The sequence below is a fragment of the Equus caballus genome, chromosome 9, assembly GCF_041296265.1.
Source record: "Equus caballus isolate H_3958 breed thoroughbred chromosome 9, TB-T2T, whole genome shotgun sequence".
In the NCBI taxonomy this organism is placed as follows: Eukaryota; Metazoa; Chordata; class Mammalia; order Perissodactyla; family Equidae; genus Equus; species Equus caballus.
This window is the reverse complement of record NC_091692.1, coordinates 60,442,406-60,455,606: the sequence shown is the minus strand read 5'-3', so window position 1 is coordinate 60,455,606 and position 13,201 is coordinate 60,442,406. Positions and strand designations below refer to the sequence as shown.

At 36.7% G+C, this 13,201-nt stretch overlaps 1 protein-coding gene and 1 pseudogene across 20 annotated transcripts in view; one reads left to right on the top strand and one right to left on the bottom strand.

Moving 5' to 3' along the window:
- VPS13B (vacuolar protein sorting 13 homolog B) overlaps positions 1 to 13,201 on the bottom strand; it is a 777,539-nt gene that overhangs the window by 507,695 nt on the left and 256,643 nt on the right. The window lies entirely within an intron of this gene.
- LOC102148453 (aconitate hydratase, mitochondrial-like) lies at positions 1,037 to 3,373 on the top strand (annotated as a pseudogene).

The window sequence follows — 13,201 nt, the reverse complement described above, 5'->3', positions numbered from 1 at the left end:
ATATTCACTGAAATTACAAGCACAGTGGATAAGTTAAATAGCAATTATACAAGAAAGAATTAGTGAACCCAAAAAGATACCAAAAGAAATCACTGTGTAACACAAAAGGAAAAAGAGATTAAAAATATTAAAGAGGAGGGGCTGGCCCCGTGGCTGAGTGGTTAAGTTCGCGTGCTCCGCTGCAGGCGGCCCAGTGTTTCGTTGGTTCGAGTCCTGGGCGCGGACATGGCACTGCTCATCAAACCACGCTGAGGCAGCGTCCCACATGCCACAACTAGAAGGACCCACAACGAAGACTATGCAACTATGTACCGGGGGGAGCTTTGGAGAGAAAAAGGAAAAAATAAAATCTTAAAAAAAAAAAAAAAAAAAATTAAAGAGGAGTGCAGAGACAAGAATGATGGAATGATAGGATCCAACATACGTTTTATTAAAGTTTCAGAAGGAGAGAAGAGGGAGAGAGGACTATTTGAGGAAATAACAGCTGAGAATTTTCCAGAATTGATGAAAGACGGAAATTCTCAGATTCTGGCAAAAAAATGATTCCCAAGTCAGAGAAATAAAATAAAAACCACAACTAGATGAATTGGGCTTAAATTACATAAAATAAATATAAACAAAAAGATACAAAGGCAAGTAGAGAGAACAGAGAAATTAACTAAAAAGGAAGGACAATTAAACTAACAGCAGACTTCTCAAATGAAAAAAGAAAGTAACTATTAAGGCAGATTTTAATATCCAGATAAACTATCAATCAAGTCTGAAATAATGATAAATTAAATAAGGCAAAACTTTCTAGACAGCTTTCTAGAAAAAGTAAACATCAAAACTAACTCAACAAAAAGTAGGAAGTATAAATATCCTAAACCTATTAGAGGAATTGAAACAGTAGTCTAAAACTCTTTCTAAAAGGACAAGGAGGAGGGGAAGGAGAAGGAAGAGGGGGAAAGGGCAGAGGAGGCTACAGTGGTGGAAAGGAAGAAGCACAAAGATAAGTTTTTTTAAAAAAGGAAGGAAAGAGGGAGAGAAGGTAAGAATGGTAGGAGGAAAAGTGAGAGGGAAGGGGAGGACCAAATAGTTCTAAGGAAAATTCCATGACAGTTTTAAAGATCATTCCTATCTTTTACAAACTCTTCTAGAAAGAAAATTTTTTTTACCATGTAAGTTAACTTTCAAGCACTATGTTAGCTACCTTTCACAAAATTTGACATACACCATTTCATTATCATTTAATAATATAAAAATAAATTAAATCATGACTAAGATAGCCTTGTTGCAGGACTGCAAATATACTTTAGTAATAGAAATTCCTTAACCTGATTAAGGTATTTGCCAGATAGATACTTATCACATCATATTTAATATAATAAAATATCACAACTAATGAGGAAACATTAGGATTTCTTTTAATCATGCAAAATAGAAGATGCTGACCATCACCACTATCCATGCTAAAGATCTTAGCCAGTGAATTAAAACACAAAAAAGAAATAAAAAATATTAAAATTATATGCATAGGGCATGATAAAATGGACACTCACACACACACTCACATACACATAAGAGAAAACACAGACAAGGTTGGTAAAGTTTCAATTAAAATCCAAATACATATTCTCCTGGAACTTGAAAACTTAACTTAAAAAAAACATATATGTAAGATGTGACCTCATCTTTGTGAGTCCACAAAATAATGCCTAAAATTGGCCTGGCCACAGAAAGCCCTGAGTGTGCTGCCATTGCCATCAGTCCTGTGCTAAGAGGACAAGGTGGCCATGAGCCAATTTGAGCCCAACAAGTACATCCACTCTGACCTGATACAGAAGAACACTAATGCTGTTCACAAACGACTGAACTGGTTCCTCATCCTCTCAAGAAGACTGTGTATGGAAACCTAGATGACCCCAGCCAACTAGGAGATTGAGTGGGGCAAGATATATCTGTGGCTGCAGCCCAACTACAAAGCTATGCAGGATGTCATGGCCAATATGGTCATGATGCAGTTCATCAACGGCGGGGTGCCCAAAATGGCTATGCCATCTACCATCCACTGTAACCATGTGATCAAGGCCCAGCTTAAGGGAGAGAAGGATCTATGTCAGGCCAAAGTGTATAACTTCCTGGCAAGTGAAGCTTCCAAGTATAGCATGGGCTTCTGGAGACCTGGATCTGGAATCATTCACCTTATCATTTTGGAAAACTATGCATAGCCTGGGATTCTTCTGATTAGCACTTACTCTCACATCTCCAATAGTGTGGCCTGCAGGGCATCTGCATTGGAATTGGGGGTGCTGAAGCTGTGGATGGCAAGTTTGGGATTCCTGAGAAGTTAAATTCCCCAAGGTGACTAGTGTGAAGCTGATGGGTACACTCTCTGTCTAGACCTCACCCACACATGTGATCCTGAAAGTGGCAGGCATCCTTGCTGTAAAAAGCGGTATGAATGCTATTTGGAGTTCTATGGGCCCGGTGTAGACTCCGTCTCCTACACTGCCATGATGACAATTTGCAACATGGGCACAGAAATTGGGGTCATCAGTGTTCTTTTACAAGCACAGAATGAGGAAATATCTGAGGAAGACCAGGCAAAGAGACATGGCCAATTTGGCATATAAAATCAAAATTGCGGTGATCCTGAACCTGGCTGCCATTATAACCAACTGATTGAAATTAACCTCAATAAGATGAAGCAGCATGTTAATGAGCCCTTTATCCTGACTGGCCCACTCTAGAGCAGAAGTGGATACTGTGACAGAGAAGGAAGAATAGCCTCTGGACATCCAAGAGGTCTGACCAGCAGCTGCACCAACTCAAGCTATAAGGACATGGGGTGTTCAGCCTGTGTGGCCAAGCAGGGCTGGCTCACAGGCTCAAGTTAACGTCCCAGTTCACCACTGCACTGGGATCTGAGCAGATCTACACCACTATTGAGCAGGATGTGGGTAGCACTGTCTAAGCCAACGCCTGTGGCCACCATATTGGCTGGTAGAACAGAAAGGACATCAACGAGAGGGAGAACACAATCGTCACCTCCTACAACAAGAACTTCACAGGCCACAACAATATGAAGCCTAAGATCTATACCTTCATCACATCCCCAGAGACTGTCACAAACCTGGCTATTCCTGGTGCCCTCAAGTTCAACCCGGAGACTGACTTCCAGACAGGCAAGAATGGCAAGAAGTTCAAGCTGGAGGCTCTAGATGCAGATGAGCTTCCCTTAGTGGAGTTCAACCCTGGGGAAGGCCATCTACCAGCACCCTCTCCTCAAGGACAGCAGTGGGCAGGGGGTGGATGTGAGCCCCACCAGCCAGGGCATGCAGCTCCTAGAGCCTTTTGACAAGTGGATGGCAAAGACCTGGATGACCTATAGATCCTTATAAAGGTCAAAGCACAGGGGCTGGCCCTGTGGTGAAGTCGTTAAATTCAGCACATTCCACTTTGGCAGCTTGGGTTCGTGGGTTCGGATCCCGGGCGCCAACCCACATCACTCATCAGCCACACCATGGCATCAACCTACATATAAAGCACAGGAAGACTGGCACAGATGTTAGCTCAGGGCTAATCTTCCTTGGCAAAAAAAAGAAAAAGAAAAAGAAAGGTGAAAGGACGGTATACCTCTGACCACATCTTGACCGCCAGTACCTGGCTCTTCTGCGGACACCTGGACAACATCTCTAACAGTCTGCTTACTGGTGCCATCAACATCAAAAAAGAACAAGGCTAACTCCATGTGCAACATCGTCACCCAGGAGCTTTGTCCTCTACCTGACACTCCCCACTACTACAAGAAACATGGCATCAGATGTGTCATGATCAGGCACGAGAACCATGGCAAGAAAATAAACTGTGTATTCATAAAAGAGATTACTACATGGCAGTTAAATGATCAAACAAGAGTTAAAGGAATAAAAACTTATTGAATAAAGAGGGCAATTTTCAAAAAGCAAAAACAAACAAATCAAAACATGCAAAACAATATGAAACAAATATTTTTTAAATGATACATATATATATTAAAAGTATAAAGTTATATGACGGGACAGGAACAATGATCACTAACTTTAGAACAATGGCCAACTCTGATATGGTAGAGAGGGAGAAGAATATGACTAGAAGAGAGAAAACGGAGGCTTAAAATATATTTGTAATGATTTTGATTTAAAGCTGGGATACGCAATATATTATTCTCTCTTTGTATGTCTGATATATTTCATAATGAAAAGAAAAAGGAATAACCATTGATCTATTACAGATAGAGTAGAATAATATATGTCTTCTGGTCATGGGTCTCATTATTAATCAAAGGTATTAAAATGCTATCATGGTAACAATCTAGATCAATTGTTACAAAGTAATGGAACACCAGACCTTCAAAAATGATAAAATTCTGCAATACAGAAGTTTGAAAATCATTATCAGGAGACATTGGATTTCAAAATAATGTTTCCATGGGAAACTATAAATATCATAAGGTAACAAAATAATTTGGCATGTTATTAATTTCATTTACTAGCTCTAAATTTGACCTCATTTTTTTTTTGTTTTTTAAAGATTGGCACCTGGGCTAACAACTGTTGCCAATCTTCCCTTTTATTTTCTCCCCCAAAGACTGGCACCTGGGGTAACAACTGTTGCCAATCTTTTTTTTTTTCTGCTTTTATCTCCCCAACCCCACCCCCCCCCCCCCCCCGTACACAGTTGTATATCTTAGTTGCACGTCCTTCTAGTTGTGGGATGTGGGACGCCGCCCCAACGTGGCCTGACGAACTGTGCCATGTCTGCGTCCAGGATCTGAACCCTGGGCCACCGCAGCAGAGCGAGCGAACTTAACCACTCAGCCATGGAGCCGGCCCCCAACCTCATTTTTATATTCTAAGCAAAATAAAAAGCTTAAATATAAAGTACATAGAATAGGTATTTTTTAACACATGAATCATATCTTCAAAACTATCAATTCTTGTAACCGAAATCTTTTTTTCACTAAATATAATTATAAATTTGAAATACAAGTATATCCTAATAGAAAAATATTCTGTAGGTGCTCTAACAGATTATGAAATAAACAATTAGGAGAGGAAGAAAATACAATGTAGTCAGGCAAGAAATAAGTAGAAAACCTACTGAGGAAAACTAAAGACCTAAATAAATGGAGAGAGATACTACATTCAGGGATGAAAGACTCAATATTGTCAAGGTGTCAGTTTCTCCCCAAGTTCATCTACAGATTCAGTGAAATCCCAATCAAAATCTAACAGTGTTTTAAACAGAAACTGACAAGTTGACTCTAAAATTTACATAGCAAACAAAGAACTTAGAATAACCAAAACAATCTTCAAAAAGGACAAAGTTAGAGGACTCACACTATCTGATTTCAAGATTCAGGATACAGCTACAGCAAACAAGACCAAGAGTACTGGTATAAACATAGATAAATCATGAAACAGAATAGACATTACAGAAACAGATCCACAAATATAATGTCAACTGATTCTCAACAAAGATGCCAATGCAACTCAGTGAGGAAAAAAAGAAGTTTTTTCAACAAATGGTGCTTTAACAACTGGTTAAACAAATGGGGGGAAAAAAATCCCAAACCTTGATCCCTACTAAACACTATTCATAAAAATCAATTTAAGATGTGTCACAGGAGCCGGCCCAGTGGTGCAGCGGTTAAGTGTGCACGTTCCACTTTGGCAGCCCAGGGTTCACCAGTTCAGATCCCGGGTGTGGACATGGCACCATGTGGCAAGCCATGCTGTGGCAGGTGTTCCACATATAAAGTAGAGGAAGATGGGCAAGGATGTTAGCTCAGGGCCAGTCTTCCTCAGCAAAAAGCTAAGGACTGGCAGCAGATGTTAGCTCAGGGCTAAACTTCCTCAAAAAAAAAAAAAACATCATGGACCCAAAAATAAAAGCTAACCTAGAAAATTTTAGAGGAAATTATAGAAGACTATCATAGATTTCTTAGAAAATCTAAAGCACAAACAGCACTAATTATTTAAAATACTGATATATCTGAGTTCATCAAAATTTTAACACTTATGAAAATAAAAAACAAGGCCAGACTAGGAAAAAGTTTTTCCACACATATATCTGACATATCCAGAACATATAAGGAACTCTTACAACTCAATAAAAAGACAAACTACCAATATAAAACAGGCAAAAGACTAGAACAAACATTTCACAAAAGAAGGTATCAAATGCCAAAAAGTACGTGAAAGATTAATATTATTAGTTATCAGATTAAAACAAGTTAAAATCAGAATGACATACCATTTTTCAATTACTAGAACAGATAAAGTCAAAATGATTACACCAAATATTGACAATGATATAAATGTAACAACTGTAACTCGCATACATTGTTGGTGGGAGTGTTACATCACAAAACCACATTGGTAAAAAGTTCCCTTTCTTGCATGAAATAGCCATTTTATGAAAAGACTAATGAGGTACCTGTAAATCTTAACCTTACTGATTTCTGATTTGTCTATTTCCTTGCAAATATTTGAGACTTGTTAAAATAATCTTTTAATCCAATCATCTCAGGTTTAAAATTTAGCCATTTCCTCTGTGAATCACAATACAATACTAGAAAAAGGGTAAGTCACAGGCTATTATTTAAGTGATCCAATGAGTCTTTACGTTGAGTTTCACATAATTTCATATGTCAAAATATAAGATGGGACAAATTTCTTCCACTTGATTTATCAACGTTGTTGAAACTCAATTAAATATAGAACTTTGTTAACGGACAAGAAACAAAGCTCCATTCTAATATAGGTTGTTTGTTGGAGTTGTCAAAATGCTCCTATAAAGATCTCCAAACTTCTAAAAAATGACTGTGAAATTAGGTTTCAAATACTTAATAATCACTGTTTTTGTTTAGTCCTCCCAAAGGGGTCAAAATGTAGTAAGAAATACATAAATGAAGACTTGTTAGCAAAAGAATCAGGAAAAAAGGGTAAGATATTCTAATTTTGCCTTTTAATTACCTAATTGTAGAGCACAAGGAAAAGTATATAGCTTCTTATCTCAAAATTATTTCTAAGATGACTTAACAAAAATCTCACATAGGCTTTAGGATGTTAACTTTTTTTGCCTTAAAAAAATCATTTTAAATAAAAAAAAAACCCTTAAATAAAATGGAATTTAAACTACATATACTGTGTTAATTATTCCTGTCCCCTAAATTGTTAAAGTTACCCTTGTGGTGAGCTCAAACATTGACAATTTCTTGTCAATCACCTATAAAAATGTCATAAGATCACTCAATGTATTCTTCTGCCTCATGTACACATGCAATACTTTAAATGAAATTACATTATTTCTATAGCAGCTTTCATATTTCATTTCCATCCTTAAATTAAACAATTTAATCTACATAAAACAAACTTCACTAAAGTCAAAAGGCATTAAGAACTTTGTGTTGGATTTGTACAAAAACGCACAAATACAATCCAGATGTTTTATATGTTAATAACATAATCAACTCTTACAGATTTTATTTCTTAATTTTCTAGCAAAGTATCACTTTTTAGCAATTCAGAATTTTAAAATTCATATTTCAATATAACTACTAGTGCCATTTATGCTAATGAGAGCATAAATCTATTCAAACAGAGAAGTTCCTCATAAATCTTAGCGGCCCTATAGCTGTAAACTGCAAGATTCTAGAATTAGGCCACAAATAATGTTGCTACATAGTCTGACAGTTCTATTGTTATTTAGCACCCATTGTTGTAATTTCTGTGGTAAATGACTAGCTTGCAATGCAATGGTAAAAATCGCTGCTTAAAATGAACAAAGTTGATCACTACAATAGGTTCAACCAACATCCTATTGTAATCATTCCACAATATATGTAAATCAAACTATCATGCTGCATGCCTTAAACTTATACAGTGATGTAAGTCAATTATTTCTCAATAAAACTGAGGAAAAAATGAACAAAGTTGATCCCTGAAGTAAAGTTTTCAGGGCACTTTACAGAACTAATCCATGACCAAAAAACAGCTAAGTAAATTGTTAGCACTTTTCACTTAAGTTTAATTTTTCTTCTGTTGGCCTTATCCCCTGTCACAAACTACATAAATAAGAGTTTAGCGGAAACATCTATCCTTATTCCGAAACAATATTAAAAACATTAGAGGAAGTACAGTGGATGTGCAGTAAAATAATCTATGATTAAAGAATCTGAAGGAGCATTTTTAATATATATGAGAATGAAAGCTGAAAAGTAATTGCAACAATCTTTACCAGGAATAATATGAATCTTCTTTAAGAGAATGAACTCCACCAAATACTTTAATTCAATACAGGACTAAATAGTCCTAAATTGCTTGAATACAAGGGGGAAAAAGAATAAATTTTTGACTAATGGCTTTTAGATACTAAAAGAAAGTTACCATGGGAACTTGGAGACTCTGTGAAAGCCACTAAAAAACAAGATAGTGATGGTCTCAGTCCTATTTGGGGACAATGACTAGGTCAATTAACTTCTTAAGGTAGCCCCTCATACCACTATGATTTCCTTCTAACTCCTTCACTTTTCAACCCAGCACTCAATGTAGGGATAAAGGAGAAAATACTTAAGAAGTACAATTAATTCAGACTGAGGGTAGGGGTAAGGGTAGAAAGAGGAAAAGACAACAGGAGGAATAATGCTTGTGTCCAGGGGTAAGAAATAAGTATTTTAAGTGACGCTCACAAAGTGCAATACTATTCTTTGACTTTGTTTACTCAGTACTTGATTAAATTCCCCAAATTTAATTCTTCTTTCTCTTCCAAAGCCCCAGCTTCAAATTAAGAAGTTGATTAAACATACACACAAACGCCGTAACTGGTCCCTGACTAGGACTTCATATTTTCTATGAATGGCAATAATAATACAATAATGAGGGCAATACTCTTATTGTTTAGTATTCCAATGTGACCAAAAAGTTTTGATAAGGGGTACTTTGACTTTTATAAAACAATTCTAATACAGTGCATTCTGAAAAAGTAGCCCCAAGAAACTACTCCAAATAATATGTTCATATTTTAAACTCTTTTCTAAAATCCTAGGGAAACTCTTCTAAACAGGCATCTCTTAATGGGTTAACATAAATTACAGAATAAAACATACACACTAAAGAAGTGGTTCTCAAACGGAGGTGATTTTTTTGGCATTACCTGGAAACATTTTTGGTTGTCACAACTTGGAGGGTACTACTGGTATCTAATGGGTACAGATTAGGGATGTTGCAAAACATCCTAAAATGCACAAGACAGTCCCCTAGAAAAAGTCCAAAATGTCATTAGAGCCGCTGTCAAAAAAAATTTTTTGCTCTAAAGGAACACTGAAGGTTAGTAAATTATTTACTGTTAGAATTTCTGTGTTGTAGTTTGTTATCAGAATCTGTCAAGATGATAAGAAAGACTATTCAGTGAAATCCCAGAGGGAGTATTGTCATGGCACAGAACAGGAAGGCAAAAATCACTGAGAATGCTTAGTGGTTATGTTTAACGTAATCTACTGCAGCTGATGGCTCAGAAAGAAATAAGCTGCTTTAAAACTGAATTGCAAAATTGCAAAAAGATCAATTTTATTTATAATCTGAAACTAATAGAGTTTCCCCCCTTAAAGTACATGGATTTCCTTGAACCACTGACAACACGCACTGGATGTCACAGCAAAAAATACAGACATAAAGTTTTGATCAGCATTCTGTAAGGTGATTTTGTCAAACAAGATATATATAGAGATCATACTGTCCTTCCAGAATACCTTAAAAATATATCTTTTCAAAATTAGTTGTTCATTTTACTAAAACACATGCATGGAAATAGCATACATTCTAATTCACAGTAGTTGCTTAAGTAATGCTTATTGAAATGAATGTTTAAAACAATATGCCCAAAATGAAAATACAGGGTTTAGACCTCTCAAAAAATGCCAAGAATTAAAATTTCACTATGTTTCACATAAAAACTGGTAAGGTAATACTTCACAAGTAGAAAAGTCCTACAATCCAAGAACAGCCAAACTGTTAGAAATCATCCTGAGCTGATCCTCTCAAAGGAGGGTATTTAAACTCCTAGGCACACACAATGATAAGCCAAGGAGTACTCAAAGTGACAAAATAGAGACTGTAATTTTAAGTCAGGAGCAACCTAACCTATTAATTAAACAGAATGGCAAAGGTAGTAAATCCTTTGCAGTAACCTACCACCCCACCAGTGCCATTCCACTGGATTGTTTATTTTGGACTTCCTTCCCTCCACCCTTCAGAGGTTCTAGATTACCTAACAATGACCACTTGGTTTACTGTATACCAATCCATTCTCACTGCTGTGTTCCCTCCTCTGTTTGGGATTTGTATCTGGTTAAAAGCATGAGCACTGCTATTAAACTTCCTAGATTAAAGTATTTATCCATAACTGACTAGCTATAATTTGACCTCAGGTAAGTTAATTAGCTTCTATGTGCCATAGTTTTCTCATCTGAAAAAAAAGAAGAGTGGGCATACCTCACAGGATAGTTGTGATATTTACATAATCTAACATATGCAAAAAGCATGGGATGGTGTCTGGAACACAGTAGTGCTCAATAATAACTACTTGTTGTTGTTCAAAAAAGAACTGAATCAATTTAGAAAAATTTAATTTCAAGTAGAACATTTGGTGGATCTATGTCAACCTAAGCTAGAACTATATTTCTTAAAATTCTCTTCTCTGGACAGCTCAAAGTTGGCCTTGGCTACCAAAGATGTTTTCAGCAAGACTTGGAAGGTGGAAGTGGAGTAGCAGCCATATTCTTTTCATACCCAGAATGTCAGCATGGTATGAGGTGATACTGCTGTTCATGCATGTTGCTGCTTATCTGCTGGCCCACCTAGTTGACACAAGTAGCAGCCAGCCTCGTAGCAACACCTGCTTTTGCCAAATCTCCTTCAACTTTTCTGACTCCTGAGTCTGGAGCATTATTCATTGTTAGCTTTGTGATGAAGGATGCTATATTCTCTCACGAGATACCTACATCATCAAAGTTGGAAATAGCGTGAGACCAAGTTCCACTAACCCTCACAGGTTCCCGTTTGGCCTTGCTTCCCCCCTCACTTCATGTCCATCTTCCCTTCTTGACTTTCTGCCTTGCTAACTTCAAATAACACTACCAAACACAGAAGAAACAATTCCCACAACTGAGTATGAAGAAATCTCTATAATAAAACTCTTACATGTATATCTCCTAGTGGTCTGCTTCTCTGACTAAACCTTGACTGATACAGAATTTCTTCAAGATGCATTTTTGTATTCTTTGAGAATATTCAATATAAATCAAGAAAAACAGGATGGATAAAACTCATAAGAAGTGTTAACCACAGACAGTAAATTAACTAATATCTTATGAGATACAGGTAGAATTCACAAAGTGTGAGTAAGCAAGCAGCTTATGAAACATACGTAGGATTCAAAAAATGTATTAAATATACATAGTAAATCAGTAATCTGTAAGGACGAGGGGAGAGAAACATAAACATTGCATGCAGCAGGACGCAGGTAGTTTGATCTGTCTTGCTTGCATTCTATCCTCAGTGTGCTGACTGTCTTTCTCTCTTTCCTCTTGCTTCTCACTTGTGTTGTGATTAATCTTGATTGCGCTCTGATGCAAATTTTTGCCTTTACTTGACTTACAACCTGCTTTAGAGAGTTAGTGATTTATTGACTATCTTGGAAGTAAGTCCACGACACGCAGTATTTTAAGGTGAAACTGTAGTGCGAGGATTTTGTTAACCTGACACTTTATGAAAAGATTAAGTATACACTGTAAGACCCTACTTATGTAAACAGTCTAACCACCAAGTTTCTAAAAAGTTTGATATGTCTCTTTCATAAAATAGGGGAGGAAATCAAAAATAAACACAGCCATGACTTTTTTGTTCCTCTTTATTTCTCAAGGGGTCTACTACTATTACAGAAGATACAAATTTATCAGCCAATCCTTAAAACATATTTATACCAACTTAATTTATAGTATGTGAAGCTCAACATGTATTTAGGATCAACAAAATCAAAATAGAAAGGTTCAGTACTGATATTACACCACAGCGAGGGGGCCAGCCCCATGGCTGAATGGTTAAGTTCGCGTGCTCTGCTGCAGCGGCCCAGGGTTTCGCCGGTTCGAATCCTGGGCACAGACACGGCACCGCTCATCAGACTATGCTGAGGCGGCATCCCATATGCCACAACTAGAAGGACCCACAACTAAGAATATACACTATGTACCAGGGGGCTTTGGGGAGAAAAAGGAAAAAATTTTAAAAAAAGAAATTATACCACAGCAAGAGACACAATTAAAAGAAAAGTCCATATCAACTAAGAGTGTTTAATATTATCTAGAAGATGGTAATTTCTTCAAAGAAATTTAAGGCAGTGAAACAAAGTGTTTATATAAGTATTGAGCCCTTTACAGGATCCCTGGTTCCTCTCCAGTAGCCACTCTCCTCTTCTTCCTTCTGAATAGAATCCCCTTTATTCAGAAACGAAAAAGTTAGTGCAACCTCCACTCCAAGTCCAAGCTTGTCATGGTAATTCCATCCCCCTCGACTGGTCCAAGAACCAGAACTAAAGCCAATCAATATACAGCATTTCATGGCAATTGTTCCTGATTCAAAGGTGGGTATGAGGCCTAAGATGTCCCAATCACACTGAATGAAAGAAGTTTTTATTCCACAGAAAGAAAACAGTATCTGTTTCTGTCTATCTAGCATACACATGATGTTAATTTAAATTAACAGAAGTTTCTTATATTCAAGGTAATGGTTCTTAAAAAAATTAAGACTTTGTAAGAAAATTATTAAAGGTACTAAAGCAAAATTTATCTGGAAAACATGAGCTATTTCAAATAATTGAGACAATATTACTTTTTATAACTAAGGATACAGTTAATACATCAAGTTTAAAGACTCCACCAATTTCCATCTTGAAAGAGAAATCCCAAATAAAAAGATCACTATTCTTTAATAATATTTGCATTTCTAGTGATTGACAAACTTCAAAATTCAAATTGAATTGGGCTGACTCAATTTCACACTGTTGCCATTTTACCCAATTATGTTGATTATAATGCTGTATTGCTTCTTATTAAAGACACTAGCAGGGGCCAGCCCCAGTGGCCTAGTGGTTAAGTTCAGCATGCTCCACTTTGGCAGCC